We start from the raw sequence: 12513 nt of genomic DNA, 5'->3' as shown, positions 1-12513 counted from the left end.
TAGACTAGACTATAGACTAGACTATAGACTAGACTATAGACTAGACTATAGACTAGACTATAGACTAGACTATAGACTGGACTATAGACTACACTATAGACTAGACTAGACTATAAACTAGATTAAAGGTTGTGCATTAGACTAGACTATACAGTAGAATGTAGGCTAGACTATAGACTAGACAACGTTCTACACAATAGACTTATAGTAGACTATAGAATAGCCTATAGAAAAGTCTATAGGCTATAGACTAGTATTTAGTTCACACTATAGCCTGGACTGTAGTCTAAATCACTTCCAATACTCATTATTTGTTTCATGTTTCTAAAAATAAATTCCTCAACTTGAGTTATTTTTAATATTTTGTTCAAGTTTTTTATCCCTTATAAAAAGATTGTTTTGAATAAACTATGTTTTTGCCAATCCTTAGGCTAATAAATGTATTGAATTTCTTTAGCATAAAAATATAAATTTTGTACTTTTAGTAAAGCATACTTTTAGGCTAAAAACTTTGCTATATAAAGAAAATGTTTGCTTGCATTATAAAACTAAAATGGGATAACTCTTTATTTTGCTTATAAATTTAAAAAGAAAGAATAAAACTAAAAGTTGTTAATGAAGTTATTGAAGTTGAGAATTTAACAAAACTTTAGCATATTTTTAGGCTAATGGGGTAAAGTGAATAAGCTGAAGAAATAGACAAAAGTAAAGAGCATTTAGTTGATTTAAAGAAATATTTGAAAATTTTGGAGTGATTTCAACAGTATTATTATAGTTGCTTGGCTTTAACAAATCTCAAATCTGTAGCATATTTTTATGGGTTAATTCTGTAGAGTACATTTAGGGGTTTGAAGAAACTGGTATGTTGTTTGTTTTTATATTTTAATAAAACCTAAATCAAATAAATGTTATTTATTTAAAACAATATTTTCCATATATTTTTTTGTAAAGTCCAGTGTGTTTGCTTTGTCACAGAAAGATACAAAAAGTTGGAAAAAAAGACAGAAAATATTTGCCAACAAACATGAGTGATTTATAACAAGATTAAAAGCTTAAAAATTTTGTACCAAAAATATCTAACACATGTAAAACACGCCAGGTTATATGCTTCAGTTTTTGGCTGTTGGTTGTTCGTTTTTTTTATTTAACAAAACGGATTTGTAACAATTTATTTGTATAGAAAAAATTAAACAAAATAATCGCAAAGATAACTATAGTTATCGATAACAAGAGGCGGTACAATTGTTGTTTTAAAAATATAAAATTTTTTCAAAATTTTTAAAAATATTGTTTTGAAAAAATTAACTTAAAATCAAGAAATTTTGCGCAAATTTCAAACTTTAGATACTTTTTGTCAATAAAACAAAAGAGGCTTTCAAAAACTTTAAAAAGCTTTTTAAGCTTTCATAGAAAATATTAAAAATAAATGAAGTCAAAATTGAAAAAATTTAAAATTCAAAGAAAAACATTTTTTGTAACTTTATTAAATGTTGTAGAAATTCTATAATCTGTAGGAGATCTTTATGAATTTAATAATTTTTGGATGGACTATAAAAATAGCTTTTAAAAACTTTATAAAGCTTTAACAGCTTTTATAGAAATTTTTTATTTTATAACAAGTTAAAGTTAATAAAAGACAAAAAATAGGAAAACAATTTTTTATTAATGATTTTAAGAAAAGTGCTCCAAACTCCTTAGTTGACAAGGGATTTCAAAAAGTCTTTTATATTTGGAATCATAAGAGAAATAGTATTCAAAATTTTGCTTTAACTACAAAAGCTTCCATAGACATTTGCGCAGGAAACTTAACACAAAGTTGATAAAACTTGAAATTTAGTTATTTTTTTGAAGAAAGTTGTTTAAGTAAAGTTTGCATAAAATCTTCAGCATTCAAGATATTTGTACAAATTACACCATTTTGAATTTATAATGGATGTGACTTTCAAAAACTTGTAAAAGCTTTATAAGCTTTCATAGGAAGTTTTAAAATAAAATGAAATCAAAGTCGAAAAAAACTAAGCAAAATTGAAAAATAATTTTATATTTAAAGCTTTAGTTAAAGTCGCGTAAAATCCTCAATTGACGATTGATTTCAAAAAGTCTTTACTATTTGGAATCCTAAGAGAAATAGTATACAAAATTTTGCTTTAACTATAAAAGCTTTAATAGATATTTGTGTTGGAATCTGAACACAAAGTTGATAAAACTTGAAATTTAATTATTTATTTGAAAGAAGCTGTTTACGTAAAGTTTGCATAAAATCTACAGTATTCAAGATATTTGCACATATTGAACCATTTTGAATTTATAATGGATGTGACTTTCAAAAACTTGTAAAAGCTTTATGAGCTTTCATAGAAAGTTTTGCAATAAAGTTAAGTTAAAGTTGGTTAAAATAGAAATTTTTTGTAAAGTGATTTTGTATAAATAATTTTTGTAAAAGTGTTCCTGAATCTATAGTTGACAACGGATCTCGAAGAGTTTAGACTTTTTGGAATCTTGGCAGAAGGGCCCTTTAAAATTTTAAATATGTCTTGAAAGCTTTTATAAAATTTTTTTGAAAAAAAATTGTAACAAAGTTATGCTATACTCTTTATTATGGTAGAGAGTGTTTTATGTAAGTTTTTGAAGTTATTTATTATTTTTGTTGCATAGTTTTAGGCGGCAATTTGTTTTTTGTTTAACTACAGCATTTTCCCGAGTAATAGAGTTAGATAAGGGGGTAGGGGGGGGTTCAAGTGTAAAAACAAATGTTTATACATGACAAAACTTGCAAATTTTTTGCCTCGTTTTTATTTCCTGTTTCTTTTATTTTAACATGTTTTTATTTAAATGTTTAGCAGTTTTTGTTGTTGTTATTTTAGTTATTTCTATATATGGCATGTTTTTAGGGATAAAGTCATGGTATTTAACATGAGGTTTTTATTTTAATAGTTTTTTGTGTTTTTTTTTTTAGTTTAAAAGAAATTTTTTTAGATTTTAAAATGGAGAGAGAGATTCTTTTTGTTTCTTTTGCTTAAATATATGTGAGGTTTTGAAAACATAATGGTTTTAGATATTTAAGAGATAAAAAATACAGGATTTGTTTTAAAGAAAAGAACAAAAATAAATAAAGATTTTGGTTTTTGGACAGAAGGAGTAGTTAGCTGATGGTTGAAACCAAAATAAATAAAAAAATAATTTTTTTAAAAAAATCTAGAAAAATAAACAAATCAAAATAGTATACTTTAAGGCGTTGAAGAAATTTACTTAGAAAATAGTTAATTTAAAATATAAAGCTTTCATCTATTGCTCCTGGTGTTAACAAACATAATCACTTGTTAAAACTTGCTCTAACCTGCCTTTTCACTCCCTCTTTCCCTGTCTCTTTCTCTCTCTCTCTAATATCCTTTAATTCTATTATATCCTTATCATCTGTATTTAGTAATAAATTTAGCATATAAAATTTAATACAATTTCCTTAAGCCTTTAACTCAAGACCTCAATATTAGTCTTAATTTGAAATGTAATTTATGTCTTAAAACGCCTAAAGATTAGTGGCAAAATTAATTATATTTTGCAATTAAATTGCATTACAAATAAAACATTTCTCTCTATACAATTACATAAAGAATTAATGTTAATTGTTAAATAATATTGAACTGCATACATAAAACAAAATGTCTTTAATTTATAAAGAATGACAGCAAAGCTTTGTATAACAAATGTTCAGCCTTAAAGTAGGCTTTATTTAATAAATTTTTCTTGTTAGCCTAAAAATAGGCTTTAAATTATTGTTTTAATATAAAAACAATTAAAACAATTCACAAGATTTTTCAATACATTTTAAAAATAATCTTTTATTTTATATTTAAGATTTTCATTTTGAAACCGCCTTAAAGTAGTTTAATAAATAATGCATTATGGCATTATAAAGATGTGTGTGTGCGTGTGTGTGCGTGTGTGTGCTTGTGTCTGTGTACAGGAAAATGGCCTGGCAGCTAAATTGAATGCACACAACCAAGGCAATACAACACAAATAACAAAAAGGATATTATGAAATAATGCTATTTATTAAAAGCCACACATACACACGCACACATATAAAATGTGCCATAAAATTTTCCTCAAAAAATAATCAATATTCAAACTATTCTGTAACAAATTCACAACTACCTAAACAATTTCCAAATAATTTTAAATGAATTTTTTTTTTAAATTTTTACAAAAAATTTCTTAAATTTTTTTTTTTTTAATTTTTTCAGTTTACCTTAATTTTTTACAAAAATGTTCTATGAAAGCTGTATTAAGTTTATACATATTCTAAAAGCTTATTTTATTGTGAATACAAAAAGTGTAAATTTTTAGAAATTGCATAAAAATTGTGGACTTGAGACCACTTTTTCTACAGCAACTTCAATTTAAATTTAAAAAAAATCCTAAAAAAGCCTAAAAGTATGCTTTAAGATGCAACCATTCAATGCACAGTAAAACTAAATCCATTTTCTTCAAATAAAACAACTATAGGACTCTAAACAGCAACAACTACTACTTTTAAAGGCAACAACAACATTCATTTGAAATAAAAAATTATAAAAAAAACCCGCAACAAATTTGCGAAAAAAGAAAATAGTAACAAATATTTATTGAAATTTGCTTGAAGGACAAATGAAAAATGAAATTCTAAGAAAAAGGACATTATTGAAATAATGTAGACTAAAAACTATGCCAAGAATTTATGTCCTTTAATAAATAAATAAAACAAGCTTTATTTTAAAAGAAAAAATAAACAAAATTGAAAAAAATAAAAACTTTACAAACCTAAAAGTAGGCTTAAGAAAATGACAGCAAAATATGAACACGAAATTTTGACATATTTGTTAAACAAATTTCTTAAAACACTTTTACCTAAAATAACGTTTTACCTTTAAGTTTGACAATTTATTCGATAGTAAAGTTTTATATGAATAACTAAATAGTTAAAACTTAAAAGTATGCTTTAAATTTTGTTTTAAAACACCTTAAAGTTTAAAAATTTCTTTAAAACTATGGATTTTGTTTGACCAGAAAGTTTTACATAAACAAATATTTAAACATTTGAAAGTATGCTTTAATTTAAACATTTAAGCAAAAAAAAAACTTTTTTATTTAACTAAAAGTAAAGAAGTTAATTAAACAACATTTAAGCCCAAAAGTATGCTTTGAAATTGTGTTAAAAAGGTTAAATAAAGTAAACAAACTTTTTGCTTGACCTATAGCCTAAATAAACAGTAAAATAAAAGAACTGTAGAACGTGCAGTAAATTTCTTTGAAATACTGCAATAGAACTTGAAAAGAACTAGCACAAAACTGGTACAGAAATACAACAGAACTAGAACAGAACCAGAACCAGAACAGAACCAGAACATAACTAGAACAGAACTAGAATAGAACTAGAACAGAACTAGAAAAGAACTAGAACAAAACTAAAACAGAACTAGAACATAACTAGAACAAGAACAGAACAAGAACAGAACTAGAACAGAACTAGAACAAGAACAGAACTAGAACAGAACTAGAACAGAACTAGAACAGAACTAGAACAGAACTAGAACAGAACTAGAACAGAACTAGAACAGAACTAGAACAGAACTAGAACAGAACTAGAATAGAACTAGAACAGAACTAGAACAGAACTAGAACAGAACTAGAACAGAACTAGAACAGAACTAGAACAGAACTAGAACAGAACTAGAACAGAACTGGAACAGAACTAGAACAGAACTAAAAACTAGAACAGAACAGAACAGAACTAGAACAGAACTAGAACAGAACTAGAACAGAACTAGAACAGAACTAGAACAGAACTAGAACAGAACTAGAACAGAACTAGAACAGAACTAGAACAGAACTAGAACAGAACTAGAACAGAACTAGAACAGAACTAGAACAGAACTAGAACAGAACTAGAACAGAACTAGAACAGAACTAGAATAGACATAGAACGGAACTAGAACAGAACTAGAACAGAACTAGAACAGAACTAGAACAGAACTAGAACAGAACTAGAACAGAACTAGAACAGAACTAAAACAGAACTAGAACAGAACTAGAACAGAACTAGAACAGAACTAGAACAGAACTAGAACAGAACTAGAACAGAACTAGAACAGAACTAGAACAGAACTAGAACAGAACTAGAACAGAACTAGAACAGAACTAGAACAGAACTAGAACAGAACTAGAACAGAACTAGAACAGAACTAGAACAGAACTAGAACAGAACTAGAACAGAACTAGAACAGAACTAGAACAGAACTAGAACAGAACTAGAACAGAACTAGAACAGAACTAGAACAGAACTAGAACAGAACTAGAACAGAACTAGAACAGAACTAGAACAGAACTAGAACAGAACTAGAACAGAACTAGAACAGAACTAGAACAGAACTAGAATAGGACTAGAACAGAACCAGAACAGAACTAAAACAGAACTAAAGCAGAACTAAAACAGAACTAGAACAGAATTAGAACAGAACTAGAACAGAATTAGAACAGAACTAGAACAGAATTAGAACAGAACTGGAACAGATCTATAGCAAATGTGTTAAGAAGTTTCTATTTGAGGCTAAAATGTAGTAGTTAAAGGTTAATTAGTTTAGTCATGATTTATTTCAAACTATTTATAAACCTAACAATTATTTGCTGTAAATAATAAAAGCCTACTTTAAGGCTGAGTCAAACAAAAGGTTATAAAGTTAATTTATGGTGGGTTATATCCTCTTTGTTATTATAAATAGAAAAACAATAATTGACCTAGTTTTTTTGTATTATTAAAAAAGTCACGAATGAAAAAATTCTAAAAAAAGTAAATATAACAAATAATATTATTAATTGGTTTTTAATACTAGTTTAAAGCCGCAAAGCTAAAATAAATAATAAAAATTTATTAAAAATAAACAACAGAATTACACTTTATTTAATGCACTTGGGAGAAATAAACCCTATAAATAAGTTTAATTTTACAAAAAGCAAAAAAATGCTTTACATTTTATACTTTATATATAAAAGCCCTAATGTAGACCTTACTAGACGAACCATTAGTATTTTTCTTGTTACTATAATACACTTGCTCTTAACTCCAACAATTCTTTGGCTTTAAATACTAATCGTTGTAATTTTTTATTTTTAGCTAGCTGCTCCTACTGCCTCCTAAATGTATGCTTTATAGCATAGCTAAAGAATTTGTATGCTATTTAAGACTGCCTACAGGTAAGTTAATACATTATTATTTTTTTGTTTAAGCCCTTTACCACAAGCATACTATTCACTATTCAGTTGGCCAGTTTAATTCAGAAAGTAATCGATTTATTTTCTCCAGTCTACAGCCTGTAAATATACTCCATTTTTTGAGCAAAAATTTACTAAAATCTATTGAAAATGCACAAAATACCAAACAAATAAAATTGAACAACTAATGTTAAAAGAAAATTTTAGAATTTTTTTGTTTGTTAACCTTATGACTGGTAGAATGTATGGGATTTATAATTTTGTAGTTATCTTTGTAAGAGGAAATGTTAATGTAAAGCTTTTACTACTTAGTAGTCAAGTTAATATTTGTTTAGAGCATTTCAAAGTTGTAAATAGAGTTGGATTTTGTAAAATCAGGATTTAAAGAGTTTTTGGATTTTTTTTATAAATTTTCGTTGGTGTTATGAAAACAAAATATTTTTGAACTAGAACTTGAACAGAGAATTAGAGCAGAACTAGAACAGAACTAGAACATAACTAGAACAGAACTAGAACAGAACTAGAAAAGAACTAGAACAGAACTAGAACAGAACTAGAGCAGAACTAGAAGAGAACTAGAACAGAACTAGAGCAGAACTAGAATAGAACTAGAACAGAACTAGAAAAGAACTAGAACAGAACTAGAACAGAACTAGAACAGAACTAGAACAGAACTAGAACAGAACTAGAACAGAACTAGAACAGAACTAGAACAGAACTAGAACAGAACTAGAACAGAACTAGAACAGAACTAGAACAGAACTAGAACAGAACTAGAACAGAACTAGAACAGAACTAGAACAGAACTAGAACAGAACTAGAACAGAACTAGAACAGAACTAGAACAGAACTAGAACAGAACAGAACTAGAACAGAACTAGAACAGAACTAGAACAGAACTAGAACAGAACTAGAACAGAACTAGAACAGAACTAGAACAGAACTAGAACAGAACTAGAACAGAACTAGAACAGAACTAGAACAGAACTAGAACAGAACTAGAACAGAACTAGAACAGAACTTGAACATAAATAGAATAGAACTGAAACAGAACTAGAACAGAACTAGAACAGAACTAGAACAGAACTAGAACAGAACTAGAACAGAACTAGAACAGAACTAGAACAGAACTAGAACAGAACTAGAACAGAACTAGAACAGAACTAGAACAGAACTAGAACAGAACTAGAACAGAACTAGAACAGAACTAGAACAGAACTAGAACAGAACTAGAACAGAACTAGAACAGAACTAGAACAGAACTAGAACAGAACTAGAACAGAACTAGAACAGAACTAGAACAAAACTAGAACAGAACTAGAACAGAACTAGTACAGAATTAGAACAAAATTAGAACAGAACTAGAACAGAACTAGAACAGAACTAGAACAAAACAAGAACAGAACTAGAACAGAACTAGAACAGAACTAGAACAGAACTAGAACAGAACTAGAACAGAACTAGAACAGAACTAGAACAGAACTAGAACAGAACAAGAACAGAACTAGAACAGAACTAGAACAGAACTAGAACAGAACTAGAACAGAACTAGAACAGAACTAGAACAGAACTAGAACAGAACTAGAACAGAACTAGAACAGAACTAGAACAGAACTAGAACAGAACTAGAACAGAACTAGAACAGAACTAGAACAGAACTAGAACAGAACTAGAACAGAACTAGAACAGAACTAGAACAGAACTAGAACAGAACTAGAACAGAACTAGAACAGAACTAGAATAGAACTAGAACAGAATAAGAACTGAACTAGATAAAAACTAGAACAGAACTAGAACAGAACTAAAACAGAACTAGAACAGAACTAGAACAGAACTAGAACAGAACTAGAACAGAACTAGAACAGAACTAGAACAGAACTAGAACAGAACTAGAACAGAACTAGAAAAGAACTAGAACAGAACTAAAACAGAACTAGAACAAAACTAGAACAGAATTAGAACAGAACTAGAACAGAACTAGAACAGAACTAGAACAGAACTAGAACAGAACTTGAACAGAACGAGAACAGAACTAGAACAGAACTAGAACAGAACTAGAACAGAACTAGAACAGAACTAGAACAGAACTAGAACAGAACTAGAACAGAACTAGAACAGAACTAGAACAGAACTAGAACAGAACTAGAACAGAACTAGAACAGAACTAGAACAGAACTAGAACAGAACTAGAACAGAACTAGAACAGAACTAGAACAGAACTAGAACAGAACTAGAACAGAACTAGAACAGAACTAGAACAGAACTAGAACAGAACTAGAACAGAACTAGAACAAAACTAGAAGAGAACTAGAACAGAACTAGAACAGAATTAGAACAGAACTAGAACAGAACTAGAACAGAACTAGAGCAGAACTAGAACATAACTAGAACAGAACTAGTTCAGAACTAGAACAGAACTAGAACAGAACTAGAACAGAACTAGAACAGAACTAGAACAGAACTAGAACAGAACTAGAACAGAACTAGAACAGAACTAGAACAGAACTAGATTAGAACTACAACAGAACTAGATTTTTGTTTAAATGTTTATCCATTTAGTTTTAAATTTATTTAAATATTTTTTATTTTTTGAGATTTTTCCCCTTAGATTTTTTTCCAATTTATTATTTATTTTATTTAATACTTTATGATTTATTATTATTGCCCAAATACTATTGTATTTGTTGCCCAATTTGAACATTTATTATTTAAAATAAATAAATTTATTATTTAGTTTACTAAAAACAATTACAATTAAGCAAATTTTTATAGTAAAGAATAAACAATTGCATATATTTTTTAGCAAATAAAACAAAACAACAAACACAAAACAATGGTGTATGCTTTACAAAGCAAACAAAATGTGTTGCCTAGCTAAAAGGGGTAATAGAAAAGAAAAACATTTAATATTAAATAACTAACTATTAAAAACTATAGCCTATGTTAGGGAGTTTTAATAAAAATAAATAAACTAAATAACAAATTTAAAGTTAGGTAATTTGTAATAAAATTTTTAAAGTAATTTAGGTTTTTTATCAATAATGTTTAAAAGTTTAAATAGATTTAAGGATTTGTTGCTTGCTTCCTTCCATTTGTTTAATTATTTATAGAAAAATATGTTTGTATTATATAAAAAAACACATTATCTGTTTAATGTTTATTTTATCGTTAAATCGCTGCTCTTTAGGGATAAATAATTTTTAATTATATGCGATAATCTTAATTAGTTGTTAAAAACATGGCATTTATTTTTGTGGTTGTTTTTAAACAACAAGTATTTTTAGTGTTTTAAAGTAAATGATAAATGTTAAATGTTTATATAGATTTATGGTTAAAATAGGTTTATATGTAAGGATTTTGCTTTCCCCTAAAGAACATTTATATTTTCAAACATGTCGTTTTCACAATTTAACACAAATCCCTAAAGTAGGCTTTAGTTAGGCAACAGAGGATGAAGTAAAACCATAACGAATGGTATGCAAGGGTTTGTTAATGTTTTTTTAACAACATGTTTTAAACAAATTTATTAATGAAAAAGTTTTAAAGAAAACAAGTTTCGTTAAGTTCATTTTTCATGTTTTAGTTAAAATTTCATATCAAATTCTTTTGCAAAATTGTAAAAAATCTTTAAAAGTTTAAAAGTAAAGTTTCGTTAAGTTAAATTTTGTTCTAAATTTAAAATATAATTTCGATCTACTATCCAAATATGCAAAAATTTTGTGAAAATTCCTTTTAGCGGCTGAAATAAAGTTTCGTTAAGTTTTCTAACTTTCGTTAAGTTCAAAATTTGTCTTAAATTCGTAACTAATTTAAGTCTTTTAACCAAATCTGTTAACAAATCCTGAAAATTCCTTTTAGCGGCTGAAATAAAGTTTCGTTAAGTTTTCTATACATTCGTTAAGTTTGAAATTTGTCTTAAATTCGTAACTAATTAAAGTCTTTTAACCAAATCTGTTAACAAATCCTGAAAATTCCTTTCGGCGGCCGAAATAAAGTTTCGTTAAGTCTATGTAAGCTTCGTTAAGTTCAAAAAATTTTTTTAAACGTTTTCAACTCAAGTTTAGAGCATGAATATGCAAAAATATCTTGAAAATTCCTTTTAACGGCCGAAATAAAGTTTCGTTAAGTTTTCTAAACTTTCGTTAAGTTTGAAATTTGTTTTAAATTCGTAACTAATTTAAGTCTATTAACCAAATATGTTAAGAAAACTTTAAAATTCTTTTTAGCGGCCAAAATAAAGTTTCGTTAAGTTTTTGCAAGCTTCGTTAAGTTCAAAAATTTTCTTTTAAACCTTTTTAATTCTTATCTATAGCAAGAATATGCAAAAATATCTTGAAAATTCCTTTTAACGGCCGAAATAAAGTTTCGTTAAGTTTTCTAAACTTTCGTTAAGTTCAACAATTTTCTTGGAAACGTTTTAAATTCATGTCTATAGCATGAATATGCAAATATATCTTGAAAATTATTTTTAACGGCTAAAATAAAGTTTCGTTAAGTTTTTGTAAGCTTCGTTAGGTTCAAAAGTTGTCTTTAAAACGTTTTCAATTCATGTCTATAGCATGAATATGCAAAAATATGTTGAAAATTCCTTTTAGGGACTAAAATCAGGTTTCGTTAATTTTTCAAAATCTTCGTTAAGTTCAAAATTTGTCTTAAATTTCAAAGCAATTCCGATTTATTAGCGGAATTTTAAATAAAATCTTAAAAATTTCACTTAACTAACAATATAGATCTTCGTTGAGTTTTAAAAACTTTCGTTAAGTGTTCAAAACTTTCGTTAAGTTTTCAAAACTTTCGTTTAGTTTATATTTTTTAACTTAAGTAAAGCTTATTAAGGTCAAAGTTCAAAAACCGTGATATTTTTATAAAAATGTTTAAGTATTTTATAAAATTTAAAAAAAAAAAATCAAAATTTTTATTAAAAATTAATAAAATTTAATTCAAAATTTAAAAATTTTTATTAAATTTTTTTTAAAATATTGTAGATTTTTTTCTATTTTCTTTAAATAATTTTTTAGAATTTTCTTTAAATAAATATGATTTTTTGTGATTTTTTTTAAATGATTCCTAAGCTTGATACAAAGAGGTTTCTTGTCAACTGTGAAACGTATCGGTCGTTTTTTAAGAAAGCTCTGATAAATATTTTAAACAATTTACAAAAAAAAAAAAACATTTTCTTTCAAAAAAAAGAAAAATCATATTTGAATTTTTTGCCCAAAACAAATAATTGGAAATTTTTTGTGTTTGTGGCTTCGGAAATAAAAT

General features: G+C 26.9%; 1 protein-coding gene across 1 annotated transcript in view; it reads left to right on the top strand.

The window, feature by feature from the left end:
* The first annotated feature begins 6849 nt into the window (after positions 1 to 6849).
* Positions 6850 to 12513, top strand: part of LOC124418681 (fasciclin-2-like) — a 13276-nt gene continuing 7612 nt past the window's right edge. Inside the window, exon 1 of the mRNA XM_046945617.1 lies at positions 6850 to 6855. The gene's annotated coding sequence lies outside the window, so the exon portion shown is untranslated. The remainder of the gene's footprint in view (positions 6856 to 12513) is intronic.

Source organism: Lucilia cuprina, chromosome 3, assembly GCF_022045245.1.
Source record: "Lucilia cuprina isolate Lc7/37 chromosome 3, ASM2204524v1, whole genome shotgun sequence".
NCBI classification, from domain to species: Eukaryota; Metazoa; Arthropoda; class Insecta; order Diptera; family Calliphoridae; genus Lucilia; species Lucilia cuprina.
Note: the sequence above shows the minus strand (reverse complement) of the source record. Positions and strands in the feature narration are given on the sequence as shown.